We start from the raw sequence: 16,136 nt of genomic DNA, 5'->3' as shown, positions 1-16,136 counted from the left end.
GTTAAAAAGGTACTTGACCTTAAAACATAATCACAATGATATTTCAAACCATTATGCTACTTCTGCTGCATCCACACTAGCTGCCAGCCATGAATAAGACACTGACACATTGAGGCAACTTTAAAACCAAGTATATATCACCCAAACTCAAACTGTCATGCACCTTTTATTGTAGTTTATTTTTTCCCCTGTTATTGCTCATTACCAAAGCATGTGTTCATGTAAGCAGAATCTTTTTTTTTTTTTTTTATGAGCCTGTACCTCTCCCTGATTCACGAGTTTTGCTAGAGACTGACTCTAGTAACATCACTATGCCTTTTTATTAATGGGGTTGCAAGGGGACTGACCGAATCAAGACCAATCCCTTAAAAGATCAGGAGGAATGGACCTTGTATAAATACATTACAAATTAAAAAGGCAAAGGAGAGACAGAACACAAGAAAGAACACAAATGTGGCTTTTCACAGGGAGAATTCAGAGGCTGACAGATAGATCCACATACTGAAAGACGTAAGGTGGGCTACATACCTAAACAATCCTGCAGTGCCAGATATCCCTGATATCCAAGTTATCCACAAAGGAACTGGCAAATATGACACAGTATTTCTGAGATGTCCATGGTCTTCTGGAGTTGCAGCTGAACTTTAGCAGCTGTGATGGGTGTCTAAAATGTCAGTGAATGCCTGTGTATGTGAAAGTGTATTGCTCCTCTTTTAGACTTTTAAGTAAACTCCTGTCTATTTGTGAAGCTTATTAAACCCTGTCTTTTGTCTCAAGTACTGCAAAATAAAAGCACTAACTGGGTCACAGTTTCAAGCTTTTAACATTTAGTTTCCACCTGATCCCATGAATCTTCTATTCAAAACTACACCATGATCGTGATTAAAGTACATATAGGGGCATGCATCCATCTTCACTTTCTTTGGAGATCACAGAACCACAGAATGGGTCAGGTTGGAAGGGACCACAAGGACTCCTCTGGTCCCACCTCCCTGTTTCAAGCAGGGTCATACCACAGTACATAGCACAGGATTGTTTCCAGGGGGCTCTGGAATGTCTCCAGTGAGGGAGACTCCACCATGTCTCTGGACAATCTGTTCCAGCACCATCCCTTTACAGTAAAGAAATTCTTCCTCATATTCAGGTAGAACTTCCTGTGTATCAGTTTCTTCCCTTTGCTTCTTCTCCTATGGATTTGCATTACTGAGCAGAGCCTGGTCCTTCCTTTTGGACCCCCCTTCCCACCCTTAGATATTTGTACACATTGAAGAGGTCCCCTGCCAGTGGTATTTTCTCAAGTCTGAACAGAGCTAATCCCTTCAGACTTTTCTCATAGGAGAGATGATCCTCAAAAGAGTCTCTTGATTAACTTTGTAGCTGGAGAGCTACTAGACTCATTCCAGGATCTCCATGTCCCTCCTGTACTGAGGAGCCCAGAGCTGGACACAGTCCTACAGATATACGTCACAGGGCAGAACAGAGGGGCAGGATCCCCTCACTGTCAATTCTCTTCCCAATGTACCCCAGGATTGGCCACAAGAACAGACTGTTGATTATGGACAGCTGGATGTCCACCAGGACCCTCAGATTCTGCTCTGCAGAGCTGCTTTCCAGCAGGTCACCCCCAACCTGTGCTGGTGCCTGGGGTTATTCCTCTCTGGGTGCAGGACCTGTGTTTGCTCTGTTGAATTTCAGCAGGTTTCAGTATGTTAATTTTCAACAATGTCAAATGAGATAGATAAAAAGGAGAATCACTGTTAGACCATGTTTTACATAGTCTTTATATTAATCCAAGAAAAGAAAGAAAACAAGTGAACCAAAGAAGAAAAAAAAAAAAAAAAAGTTACCAGAATGCTTTTCTTACAAGCATGTGGGAGTTATTAAGACTCTGGATTCAGTCTTCACATTTTCTTCCCTCTTCAAGCACCAAGCAGATGAAGGATCTATCTCCCAAATGATGTATTTTAATTTGAGAATAGATAAAAGACTGATACAGATCATTCATCTGTAGTGTGGTTGGGACCAACTTCCCTAAGGAACCTTTATTTTTACCTCTTTTACTTTTTACCTTAATTCTGCATGACATTTTGAAAAGACATCTCGTCAGTTTGATAGATGATTTTGTGGGCCAAGTGTCTTACCTCAGATCTGAACCTAAACAATTGCTTTCCCTAGGGGGGAGAAAAATAAAATATATGTAAGTAGTTAGTGTTATTCTTTGCTCTCAACTGTCACTGCAAATATTCCTCACTTTGCATGCAACCAGAAGACAGTCGATGATCCTTGCGTCAGTGTCAGGTCTGTTTCATAAATCAGACAGCAGGAGGTGGTCCAAAAGTCAAATTCTGAATACTCTCCTGGGGTCTTAATAGGTTACCTTTGAATTGGAGCAAGCCCTCATGGGTCCCAGGCTGTTTGAACTCCATAACTGGGTCTTCCACATAAGTAGCTATCAAGCCAATGGGTCTTCTGGGTTCTTACTTAATATGCTTAGAGGTTTTGCTGTTAGAATAAATGCCAGTTCTTTTTGTTACTGGATTCCTCAAGCTTTCTGAGTGCAGTTTTAAGCACTCTAAATGCCACCAGTACTCATTATCCCACCTCCCACTCCCCAGTGGAATTCTTAAGTGACAAGAAGCTGGAAAAATACAGATGGCATAATTATATATTTTGCAGTTGATTAATCACCACAAAACATTAATCACATTTGGTATAACAATACATAATCAAATTCTTTATAGTAGAAATTAAGTTTCCTTCTGATAGGGAATGGATTCCTTTAGGATATTGACATGGCTTTTCAGCATCTGTTTTGCACCAATTCCACATCTGCATTTGATTTAATCAGCTTTAGGCTCTGCAAAAAAAATGGCTTTAAGGTTTGTTTCATGTTTCTTAGTGCACATGTTAATAATAGCAGAAGTGCAAATAGAGATATATCTGCTGTGACAAACTACTCTTTCTATGCTACACTTACTCATTTTCTGCCTTCAATGGATCTTTTCTCTTTTTAAGTTAGTTTGTTGAACGGAACAGAAAATCCCTTTTGAAATAATTCAAGTTGGTAATATATTGATAGAAGAAAGGCAGTCAAGATAGCACACCAAAAAATGAACTCCTGGTAGCTTATCACAACTGTCTACATCAAAGGCATGAGGAATTGTTGTTGGCCCTGTGGTCAAGGCATGACACTGTAGCCAGTCACTTCAGATGTATTTACCACCCCACTGTGCTGGCTTTGACTCCCCAGTCTCCAAGGTCTGTCACATGCAGCTCTCCTGCCAAGGAATAATCTTTGGCATTTGTTCAAAGCTATGACTCTGTGGCCCACAGATCCTACATTGTCCCAGGATATGCTAAAACTGTTGTTTTCAGCTCTGCAGATGTGGGTGATGGAGGCTTTTCACTTCCAAAAGTGTGCTTTACCAACCATGCTATGGAACAGCCAGAGGCCAGTATATGTTCCATCACTGCTGCTAAATCTGGGTCACTGTGCAGTAAAGCAACATAAAATGTGTAAACCAGAGGCAGAATAATCAAACAGAATTTAATTGCAACCACTACTAAGAGATACTCTCTCCTAGATAATACATGTAAACATAACTAAAAAGAGCCTCTAAAATCCAGGAAGATAACTGCATAAGATTAACTCACTCTTTCACATTGGTGTTTTAGTCCAACATGATATATATGCTTTTCTGGTAGATTAAATAATCTAACTGCAGCACAGAGGCTAGAGAAACCTTTCTGTTCAGGCAAGAGGTAATGAAGCCTACTTGGAACGTGGAAGCTCAAACACAGCTCAAACCCAGTCCAGTGGAGGTTTTTGATGATTCTTTCCCCCATTTCTACAGGAAATGTTCTGACCCCCCTCCTTTACTGGAAAGGAGATTTTATCCTCTCTCAAAGAGTCCCATGGAGATACATAAGTTTTCTATATAGTCACTGGCACTTAGTTCCTCTGAACCACATTTTTAAGACACATACTTTCTCTTCTAATTGTATGGGAGACCATGACAGACCCAAGGTTAGAAAAATATGCCAAGATGAGTGCCTTGATTTGAATATGAAACCACTGACTTCTGCCAGAGTTTTCACAATTGAAATACAAATCGTCTCTGGGGGGGGAAAAAAAATGTCAGCACGATTTTCTTTTAGAATTTAGAGATAATTTATACTGAATAGTACCTAAATTCATCAGTTACACCACTTATTTAAATAAGAGCATTGTGCAAGCAGGTTTCTAGGAAAACAGTGCAAAGCAAAATCAAGAAGATGCTGTATCTCACATTCAGTGTGTTCAGCTCTTGATTTTAATACCTAAACATTGGATTCCGAGTATGATTGCATAGTAAAAATATTCATATTTATCATATTTTTTGAGGGATAGCAAGAGAACAAAATAACACATATGTGTGTATCATAACCATTTGATGTTGCATGAACATTATTTGTAAATTAACCATGCAACTTACAAGGAGTGATTAAAAAAGCAAACAAATAAAACAAAAAACCAAACCCACCCCACTTTAAAATAAACTAGATCAACTAGGTTTTGAAACAAAGAACTGAGGCATGTTTTCTGAACACATAATTTGTCTGCTGGTGCTCAAAATTGGGATGTTAGTGGCTTATATGAAACACTTTTAGAGCTATGAAGAGTGGTGTTGTAGAAATAAAGTGACTGATGTTCTGCCAATACAAACCTCAAAAGGAGGTTGAAAAACACAGCAAGTGTCGCTTCTGAAGCTGGAGATAGGGAAGCATTATGTTTTATTTTGCCCTTTAATATAAGCCCCAAAGCACTGCTTCACTAAAACAGGTCTGCTACCTGAACTGAGTCCAACTCAGTCTCTTAGCACAAATGCAGGGATGAAAAATCCATTCAGCATGTCACTGTAAAATTTCTGTGTTTATTGCTGGAATTAGCAGGGCGCAGGGTCTTCACATCCACAGGTTTTGTCTTCTATTTTGTTGCATACTGAGGAGATGTAGAGCCAGCTGTGCACTGCTTATTCATACTGGGAAACTGCTACTTGCCCAACATCCCCACTGATAACAAGAGGATTGCTTTAATTGGAAACATTAACAGTCATGGGAAACCATGTCTGAATCCTTAAGGACACACAAGGGCTCTGTCATGATCGATGGTAGATGGGAAAATTGCTTGCTTGCTTGGGAAAAGCTTTTGTTTTGACTGTCCATGCAAAATTCACTTGTCACTCCTGAGTGCTTTTTGAGCCTCTGAATTTTATGAGGTAATCATGTTTGCCAATAAATAAGGAGAATTTCAGGATCATGATTTAACCCTGGACATATCCCATTGTCCCCAGGAAGCCTCTATTGAACAGCAGCTGCAGATCTGGCTTGGGCTAGTATAGGCAAGGGATCATGATGCTCCTGATACAATGTTTCTCGAGGAATAGCCATGAAATCTCACAATACCTTAAAAAAAAGATACTCTGGAACATGTGCATATTTTCTCAAAGTCTTTTAAATCAATCAATGTAGTTTAGTGCAAGTCTTTTAGCAGGTAATATTGATCCTTGTTAAGGCGAGTTTTCCTTTCTAGTGCACTTCATGCAAAGTAAATTTGACATTAACACTGTTGGATAATCTTTTCACCCTCAGTTTGAATATTTAAAGCAGGATTTAAAATATCTTAGTGGGAAGAATCCTAGTCTGTCAGTAAGTGGAAAAGCAATGAAGCAATAGGTATTTCTCATCTCTTTTCTTGCAGTCCAACATTTTTGGGAAAAAGACAGAATCTAGTCCTTTGACATACTTGGCATAAACGTTAGAAACATGCTTTTCTGATCAAATGGGACAGGCTGAAGATACTAAACACTCATTAAATACCTGTTCAATGGTCGTTAGGTAATCAAAATCATAAGAAATTCTTTTGCCACAATAAAACAGTTTCAAACCTGTAAAGATTTTATAGCTGGAAAAGAGGATTTTATATCCCAATATTTAATAATGAATGTTTGAATTTCTGAACACATATCTGCAGATCTAAGAAATAAATGGCTAACCTAGAGTTATCAGAATCCCCTCTAAACATGTACGAGTATGGAGAAAGGCAATATAATGTAATTATAATGTAAAATGTAAATATTTTAATTTAACTAATTAAATGGAGCTAAAGGAAAAGAGACCTGAGATCCTGTACTGTGTTTGTGTGATCAGGTTTTGGTAGTGGAGAGGCTGCAGGGATGGCATCTCTGAGAAGATGCTGGCAGCTTCCTCCACATCTGGCAGAGCCAATGTGAGCTGGACCCAAGGCAGACCCACTGCTGGCCAAGGCTGAGCCCGTCAAGAGTGATGGCCATGGCTTTCTGATAACATATTAAGAAGGGAAAAACACATTATGTAGAGGTATTTCTGGTCAGAGAAGAGCAGAATGAGCACATGTGTGAGAGGAGCAGCCCTGCAGACACCCAGGGCAGTGCAGAAGGAGGGGCAGGAGCTGCTCCAGGCTCTGGAGCTCAGATTCCCCTGCAGCCCCTGGAACAGCCCATGGTGAGGCAGCTGTGCCCCTGCAGCCCAGGGAGGGCACAGGGGAGCAGAGATCCACCTGGAACCCCTGGAGGAGCGCAGGTTGGAGCAGGGGGATGCCCAAAGGAGGGATTTTAACCCATAGGAAACCCATCCTGAAGCAGGCTTCTGGCAGGGACCTGCAGACCTGTGGAGAGAGGAGCCCAGGCTGGAGAAGGTTTTTGTAGGACTTGTGATCCTGTGTGGTTTTCCACTGGAGCAACCTGTTCCTGGAGGACTGCACCCTGTGAAAGAATGACCCACTTTGGAGCAATTCATGCAGGACTGTCTCCCACAGGAAGGACCTCACACTGGAGCAGGGGAAGGATTCTGAATCCTCTCCTTGAGCACCAGCAGGAACAATGTGTGATGGACTGACCATAACTCCCATTCCCACCTCCCTACACTGTGGAGGGGGAAGAAGTAGAGCCTGGAAAAGAGGGAGGAGTTTGGGAAGGTGTTTTTACATCTCATTATCCTGCTCTGTTTTTGTTGGTAATAAACCCAGTTAATATCCCCAAGCTGAGTCAGTTTTGCCCGCGATGGTAATGGGTGACTGACTTCTCCCTGTCCTCAATTCATGAACCTTGTGTTGTATTTTCTCTCCCCTGTCCAGTTGCAGAGGGGAGTGAGAGAGTGGCTGTGGTTGGTGCCTGGCACCCAGCCAGGGTCAGCCCCCTACAGATGCCCATCAGTTTGTGCTCTCCTGGAATATCTGTATGTAGTGGTTTGGACCAAAATACTCATTAGTGTTTACCTTCTGTGAGATAAGAATTAGGAGAAAAGCAAAGCAGGCACAAAACTTGAAAGAATATAAAGAAGTTTATTAATAGACCTAAAAGAAGGAAAAAAAATAAAATAAAATCATACCACCACCTTCAGAACACTTCTCCTCCCCCCACCTTTCTCCCTTCTCCCACTGACAATGCAAAAAGACAACCCTTGAGATGTTCAGTCTGTTTACCACTTCCATAATAACCTTGTTCAGTTCACTTAGGGAGAGGAGTCTCTCTTGCTCATGCTATGGAGATATTATCACAACGAGACAGCCGCCCGGGTTGGTTCTCTACTCGCTTCAGTATCACAAGACAGCCGCCCAGGTTGGTTCTCTGCTCGCATCATGTGGGATGATGCAAGCAGAGAACTTGCAGCTTTTCCCACAACTGCTTTTGAGGGTGCAATCTTGAGCTAATGGGGTACCATTTTAAGGTTGAGCTCTTCAGCAACAAAAGTTCTCTTCACCCATCTCTGCGAGCATTTCCATCTCTGAGAATAGAGGCCCTCTTCCTTTCCTGGGAGAAAAAACATCTTCATCTCTAGGACTATCTCTGGGAGTATCTCTAGGAACAGAGGTCCTTCTTCTCCTTCCAATTGGAGCAAGAGTCCTCATCTCTCCTTGTTCAAACTTCTCATCAAATCACAGCTGCTTCAGCATTTGCTTATACCAGCACAGGTACTTTTGCTCACAAGTACAGTTTGGACGCTCCACCCCCCATGCCTTCATGAAATTACAACAGGTACTCTGATATGTCAGAGTCTATCACCACCATAGCTTTACAACAGAATATCAGCTTTAAGCATCTCCTCTTTCTCCTCCCTCAGGTTTTCAGCTCTTCACAGCACTAAAAGGGTTAATCTCATCCGGGTCTTGCAGCTGGAATTTCGCTTATTGCTGTTGGTCACATGATCTTTGCCAGGCAGTGGTGCAGCTTCAGCTGAATCTTCATCTTCATCCACACTGGAGAGGGGGAGCGGCCCGTCTGCATGTAGCAGGGCTGGGGGTGGGGGACCGTGGGTGGGACAAGGCAGCACAGCTCCAGGATGGCCGTGGCTGGCCCGGCCCGAGCAGGGCCTGGCCTGGGCCCTGCAGGCCCTGTACGGACCCTGCAGCTACATGTCCCAGCACCAGAAACGAGACAGAGAGCTTCCTGGGGTTTGTCCATTCTTAAATGTGGACCACAGAGGCGGTCAAAATTTTAAGTGGCTTAAAAAATTGTCCATATTCAAACTGGCCAGCTGATAGGTTCTATCAGGTCATAGAGGAGCTGTAAGCGCCCCTTTGCAAGACCATCACTTCCGGGACTACACTTGCTAACCCGTGACACTATATAATGCTGTGGGGCTGCCCAGATTTACAGACCAAGTCATAAAATGCACCTGATTTGGGAAAAATACACAATGGTAACAGAAGGATGTCAGTAAGAAGCCTGCAGTGTATTTATATCCTCAGGAGTCCACTCCAGTGTTATCTCTGATATAATAATAGACTAATATAAAATCCTATTTTAATACTCTCACTCACATCTCTCTCAGTTGTTTCACAAACTAAACTTCCCTAGACATTCGCAGGAGTTGTACCCGAGCAAGGACCAAGCAAAGGCAGACTCAGCAACCCAGGAATAAGTAATCTTAGGGAAGTACATTGATTAGCTATCTCTATTCTTGTTTAAACATATTCCTGCTACATTGTTGACTGAGAGGATTTGCATATGAAAGCAGAATGTGCTCCAGTGTTGAGGAAAGGGTGAGATGCTCACTGTGTATTTATGGAAAATAAACTGTTAAAGAGTGACAACCAGCTCTGAAACTTCAGGGGCAGAAAGAGAAGAGAGAGAGGTAGAAAGAAAGAGAGATAGAAATCTAGCAGCTTTTGACAGGTATGCATAAATCTTCCTGAAGGGTAGAATCACCTGAGGAAAGACAGTGTGAGAGACCATTAAACCTTAAGAGTTTTGCATGATTTGTGAAGAAAATGTGGAAGTTTGCAAGGCATGGACTGGCAACTCCAAATGTAGATTGAAGATCATCAGGAAAGCCCTTTGTCTGTGAGGTTTTGGCTCAAAGGACTCATGTTAGGAATCTTGCTTCATAAGGTCAGCTATTGGTAAAAGACAGCCTTGCTTTCTGGGGTTTCTGAGTAGATGTTGTTCATGATGGACTGTTGTTGCAAACCTCAGCAAATCAAGCATTTTTAAGCAGTAGCATTTAAATGTCTTGCCTTATAAGAAACTAGACTGGACAGTCCTTACTAGGCCAATCCTTACTAGGCCAATCTTTTCACTGGTGCAGCACCCCTGGACTGAGTGATGAATGACACTGGTTATAGTTCATCTGTGTTTGAAGAAGATAAACAGCTTGGTGCCAGTTAACTCCCTTTCCACAAAGGGAACAACAGTGTAATGAATTGAAAGCAGAAAAGGGGTTTATTTATCCTTCATTCTTCTATCAATCTGTGCAGTTCTCAACTTTATGCCCATTGTTTGTCCCTACATGGCTCATGGTAGAAAGTGAGGAACAGTTCTCTTCTGGCTTGAGGGTATTTTTATTCTTTCTGCTATCATGAAATGGGGCTAAGATAAAGGCTGGGACTAGGTGAGAGGTGGCTGGCTGTTAATTTCCCATTTTTCAGGCTTTCTCACTTTTCCATGGGCTTGTGAGGACAGCCACAAAGGCAGTATTGAAATCCCTTACCCAGTATGCAAAACTTGTCTGAGGACACATGTGCCTCGTTTGTTCCTGCCTTTCTTAAGTGGTGTTCTTGAACAGCATCTGAATGATGCTATTTCACCTTCCTTCACAATGCTCACTCCCTGTGAAAATCCAAACCAAAAAATCCACTCCTGCCCTCCACCACAGTTTGTATTTCATGACCAATAAAAAGACACAGTGATCTTCACTACCTGGAAAGACAAATAAGACAAAGTCAGTGCAGAATGAACAGTTAAGAAGCTACTTAGATATAGGATTTGACGTAGGTTTGTGACACTTTCTCTCCTAAGAAATGAGATCTATTGATAAACCAAAGATCAGATAATTCTCATTTTCTCTTGTATTATTGTGGTATCAGACAAGATCATACCAGAAAATCAATAAGGAATTTCAGAAGATGCATTGCTTAGTAAGTTATTTCCTCCTTAGTTCACAATGTCTTTAAATATTCTCTACTATGACTAATGGAAAAGTGGTGATTTTATCTCACACACAGATACACTTTGTCATGTGGTCCATTCTGATCTGTTGATGATAGTATGAACCAGTTATGCTAACTTGATAAAAGAATTAAATCATGCTGTCCTTGCATATGAGAGGAGTTTGCATGAACAGTTGAGAATTCAATCACCAAATATCTCTACAATTCTAGTTTTTTCTTGTCTCTACCAGCATGGCAGCTGACAGGACACTGAAAGCCAAAAAAAAAAAAACCTAGAGAAAAAAACAAATAAAAAAAAAAAAAGAAAAGGAAAAACATAGGCGAAAAGGAAAAGAAAAAAAAAGGAAAAATAGAAAAACAAACAAACAAAAAAACCCCCCAACAAACCAACCAACCAAAACAAAAGAGAAATATACTCCCTAAAGCCCCCCCAAACTTACTCTCAAAGTACAAAGGTCAATGCTCTCCTAAAGTAGTAAATGAAAAAATGCCTGCTTGTACCTCTCTATTTAAGATAAGCACAGTCCACTTCTGAGAAAGAGTTAAGTTCAAATAGAGAAACAAAGAAGATGCACCTCAGGTAATTTTAGGTGCCTGTGCCTTTTATGTTTAGTCCTCAGCTAGTTTTAACATTGCTTTTATGATCTATTTAAAAAAAACCAGAACCACAAAAGTCAAAACCCCACACACTTGAAGAAAATCAGTCTCATTAGCTGACATATTTTAGATTTCTAGTTAAGAATAAGGTGTATTGCACCCTACAAGTAACTATTTCTCTGCTTTGCGTAAGAGAACCAAAGGATCACTAGCTCAGGGGCAAGGTCTACACTTAATTAGATAAGGACTACTCTTAGCATTGGCAATAATGGTAGCTGTGGGATTAATGTGACTCTTATGGCCGTCACCAGATGCCATAGCTTCGAGGCAAGTAGAGTTTTTATGCAGTGTTTAGGGAGAGATACATAAGAATGGGATCTTCAGATGCCAAAATCTGAGTGGTTTGCTGAGAACCATAAGCACTCTAAAAGATTCACTTCTCTATTGCAATGCAAATGTCCAGCCATCAGCTGAAGACTCCTTTCCTTTACCTTAGACTGGAAACTATGATTTTTTTTTTTCTTAAATTCGGAGCTAGAGCAGGTCATACCACACTGCTTTTATTTTTCCTGTAAAGCAGCAACATGGAAAGGAATTGCAAGTGCTTGCACTCTACCGTAAATGTTCAGCAGTTGTAGCACATCCTTTGAAAAATCTTTCTTTAAATACTCAAAGTGTTTAATTCATGAGACCAGAACTCTCACACCTCAGGAGGGAATCTCCACTGTGCGATCAGATATTCTTCAGTGCATTTCTAGCTTGGTAAGAAAGAACAGAAAAAGGAGAGAAACATGGTGAAAGAGAGGCATAGAAATCAATGAACTAAAAAAGGAGGAAGCGCTAAATACCAGTTCCAATGTATTAAATACTTCATTAACTCTCACTTTTGTTATTGTAAAATGTGCTGATTATCTACTTCTGATCAGCCTTAATAAGAAAGATAACTACCCCATATACCTGTGGTCGGAGCACAGAGCCCAGGGTTAGGGGGCCACTTCCAAGGCCAAATAGGTTGCCCCCAAACAGTAATGCAACCATATGGATAGGATGGAGGCAAAATGCCAGTGGTAACCCAAGGAAGAAGAGCTTATTTTTACTCTCGAGTCCAGCTTGTAGACTCTGTTGTCCCCTGGAATCTGCTGTGTAAGGCTGATCCAAAAAGCACCACCTGAAAATGCTGAGCAGAGTGGTCTCTACAGACAGACGTGGGACACATTTATCCAGATTTCAGGTGACTAAATAAAATTGTCTAAATGCTTACCTTAAGATCTTTCTGGGACAGAAAGATATGATGTAGAAGCTATGGAAGGTCTGTTTCTGTCTGGATTGGTGGCTGGAGGCACCTCAATACGTTTCCTGGTTTCTGGGGTCTGGGCATAGGCTGGAATCCTAAGTAAATAGCCATGAGACCTCCTTATTTTGTATATATCTGCAGGTAAAAATCAACGTTTCAGTGATTTTGATGTTTATAGTATTAAAGCAACTATTAAATAAGGATTCTGAGAATCAAAAACATTTTGTGGCTTCAGTGATGAAGTAACTTGCCTATTTCTATGAAAGAAACCTTTCAAGGAATTGAAAACAGATATTCCAGACTTCATTCTAGGGTTTCAAAAGCCGCACACTTCCTTTAAATATAGTATTATGAAACAGATAAATAAAAAGCAAAACACTGTTGACTGCATGAGCTGAAAGTTTTAAAAGGCTTTCTTTCATTCTGCCTGAGTCACTGTAAAGAGCCCTGGCTCTTTTTTTCCTTTCTGGGAAGTCAATCTGAACTCACCAGCCATTGTTTCAAAGCAAAAAGTTTTAAATCGAAAGGGAGAAGAAGAAAGAATAAAAAAAATCAAGTTCAGCAAACTTTTGTAGTGCAGAAGAAGAACCACTAAGCATACCGTCGTGTATTCTCAGAGTAAATGACATGCGCTTTTTGCTCTGGTGAGTGATCCATATTTTAAATGTCCCCATATACCATTATCATGCATAAAAACCTGTCACTATTATTCATGTCTTTTTCCCAATATCCATATTTTGACATTACCACTGGAAAGATCCAGTGTGCTCAGTGGCTTCTTAAAAATAAATAATTGAAAGCTACTGTAAATTATATTAAGCCTCGACATGGCTGACCCTCTCTTGCTTCAGTCCGTTGCTATCTCTTTAAATGTATTCACTCATAAATTATATTGTAATTTGGAGGTGCTGAAGTCTTAAGTTTTTTGACTCAAATGTAACTTCCTTCCCAATGCATAATTCATTTTCACTTTGTTCTTGGTGCTGCGTGTGCAATCACATTTTTGGCAGCCAAATGCAGGCTGAAATCAACAACTCTGTAAAGGGTGAGAATGAAATCAGAATGGACGGCTTGGCGGAAGAAATATTAAGCATGTCACAATGTTTTGTACTCTATCTTGTGAAATGGAGACAAAAACCTCAAACAAGTCTTGTGTTTAAAAGGAATGACATTTAAAGTCTGAAAATTTTCCACTGCTGATGTCATGCTGTTGTTGCATTTAATTCCTTTTCACATCACATAAGCTGATGGCTTCTGAATGTTTTTATGGAAGGAGATTTTTTGATGGAGAGCATGCTCTCCCATTTTCCGTTTTTTAAACTGGAATAAGTCAGTCAATCTCTGTGGACTCAGATGAGGGACATCAGGCTTATCTGATAAAAATTAGTGTCACTAACTTCAGAATACTGACCTTATTTTCTGAAATAGGGTCCTTGCAAAAGCCTTGAAACTCCCATGAAATTAACATGTTATTGGGTCAAAACTTCAACTGCTTTAAGGCAAAGTAGTTTTGCAACCTTATGTTGACTGACAGTCATACCTTTGTTTTTATCTTTTCAACATCAATAAGTAGTACAGGAAAAAGACTCATTCAAAAATAACATCCTCCAGCATTATGGTTTTCTTAACACATAGTTATATCTGCAAGACAGCAAAGTACACAGAAGTGCAGCTTCAGCATGATGGATCAATGACAGAAACATGTCATATTGATAAGCATTCATGAAGATTTCACATGATCAAGCATAAAGATGACAATTTTTTTCTTTATGAGATCACACAGCACTTTCAGGATAGAAAGGTGAAGAGGAAGATGTGAAAATTCAAAACAACCTGGTAAAGCGAGGAGTGTAGAAGGACAAACTTACAAAATAACAAATGACATGCAGTGACCCAGGAAGACTTACATAAAACATGTGAAAGAGAGAGATGGTGGTTAGGGGTAAGCTGTTATAAGGAGTAAAGGCAGAAAAAAAAAGCTTCAAAAAGGCAGTTGAGACATAGAAACACCTCTCCCCATCAAAGTATACTCATAATGTACCTGAATAAAGCCATTATGTTATAAATAATCACCTCTGTAGTATTAAAAGTGCCTAAATCTAGTTATGTGAGGCTGACAAGCTGTGATGACTACCATGACCTGTGTGTCAGCACCTATGGCCCACCTGGATAAAATGACTGTTCCTTCTGTCGTGTCTTCTTTCCTGGCTCTCCACTCCCCACTTTCTGCGTTTCCCTGTTGTAAGTTCAACCTTTTGTCTGTACCTCTGAAACAGGGCGCAACTGAGACCCTCAAGCACTGCTTCATTCCTTAAGTGGCCAGTGTCTTCCTGACACCTCCTTCTGTCCCTGACTGGCCTTACTTCATCACAGCTTCAGTCAGGAGGATAAATAAATCAGCAGAACTCAAGATCACAATTTCAATGTCGTGAGTGATACATACCTTTGCTTTTTGTCTAGCCTTTTCTCAATTCCAGCTTATGATCTCTGCTTTTCCCTCCTGATTTCTCACTATCCATCTGTCCCAGCATTGCACCTTGTGCTCATTGTTACAGCAGTGAGACAAGCGTTGTTTGTATGATAACACCTCCCATCCCAGGCTGCCTCTGTGTTTTTTCATGTTGTTCTGCAGGACTAGAACAGCTGTCCTGAGGTAATATGCCAAGCCCCTTAACCTTGCATTATTCAAATCTCTCCCTAGGGAATGAGAAAAGTCTGTGAGCATCATCCACTTATGGGAATCTTTTGTCAGTGTATACGGTGTTATCTCAGCCCTATTCCTCTCTCCAGAGAGAGGAAGCCTATTGCATTAAACAGGTTCTTCTCAAAAGACTGAGATGCTCACCCTGTCTCATTAAGACAGAGTATGTGAAGACAAAGAAAATAGTTCAAATGGGACATTTAACTAATCTCTTCTTAAATCTCTGATACACACAATAAAAAAGAAAAAAGTGGATTACGAGGAAGAAAAGGAAAATGTCTGAAATAGAATCTACATCCATAGATTTTGACTGCTGCAATATTATAGGCTGAATTAATGTTCCATAAATATACTCTGGGCATTTCCATTATAGTAATGTCAGCTCTCATTGTCAGTTAACAGGTGCCTGTATAGTAAACCACATCTGACTTCTGAGCCGTACCTTGAGTTGTATTTTCTAATATCAAGTGATAGTACCATATGATGGCATGAAGACAGTCTTTAATTTTTCTGCTATAGTAAAAAGAATCCTCCCCCCCCAAAAAAAAAAAAAATTAAAAACCCCAACCAACAACAAACCAACAAGAAAACGCAAGGGAAAGTTTTGCAATTTCATTATACTCGCCATACCATACCTTAAAGTGAGGTGAGTTGGTGTGCAATTATCAGTTGTATCACTCACATCAACAAATACATAAAAAGAGAAACCCATTAGCTATTTTAGTTATTTTCAGAGCTATCTGTAAGGCAAACCTGAAATGAAAATCATCAGTTAAAACACAGGGTATATTTCAGATACTGAATTGCTGCTAACAATGATGGCTATAGCTAATTAGAAAAACACCTCCAGCACCTAAAAGGAAAAGATGTAAAAGTGAGGGAATTTCTGAATAAAAGTGGCATGGAATCACTCACTGACTGCATTTGCCTGGATGAAAGTGGGATACTCTTTTTATGAAAACAATATGGCTTTCTTCCCCCCACCAAATAAAAGCAGGTTATGGTTCATGAGGTTTTGGTTTATGCCACATTTTTTCATTTTTTTTCCTTTTTGCTCTCTCTCACTTTTTTTATTT

General features: G+C 40.3%; 1 long non-coding RNA gene across 1 annotated transcript; it reads right to left on the bottom strand.

Moving 5' to 3' along the window:
- Positions 1-8,555: 8,555 nt before the first annotated feature.
- Positions 8,556-15,345, bottom strand: LOC121664972. Its single transcript, XR_006016181.1, has 3 exons — positions 14,803-15,345; positions 12,327-12,494; positions 8,556-10,217 (listed from the first exon to the last, which is right to left on the bottom strand). It is a non-coding gene; the product is annotated as an uncharacterized LOC121664972 (long non-coding RNA).
- Positions 15,346-16,136: the final 791 nt, after the last annotated feature.

The sequence above is a fragment of the Corvus kubaryi genome, unplaced genomic scaffold (assembly GCF_017639235.1).
Source record: "Corvus kubaryi isolate FWS band 111438036 unplaced genomic scaffold, C.kubaryi_AGA036_p1.0 37308, whole genome shotgun sequence".
Taxonomy (NCBI): domain Eukaryota; kingdom Metazoa; phylum Chordata; class Aves; order Passeriformes; family Corvidae; genus Corvus; species Corvus kubaryi.
Note: the sequence above shows the minus strand (reverse complement) of the source record. Positions and strands in the feature narration are given on the sequence as shown.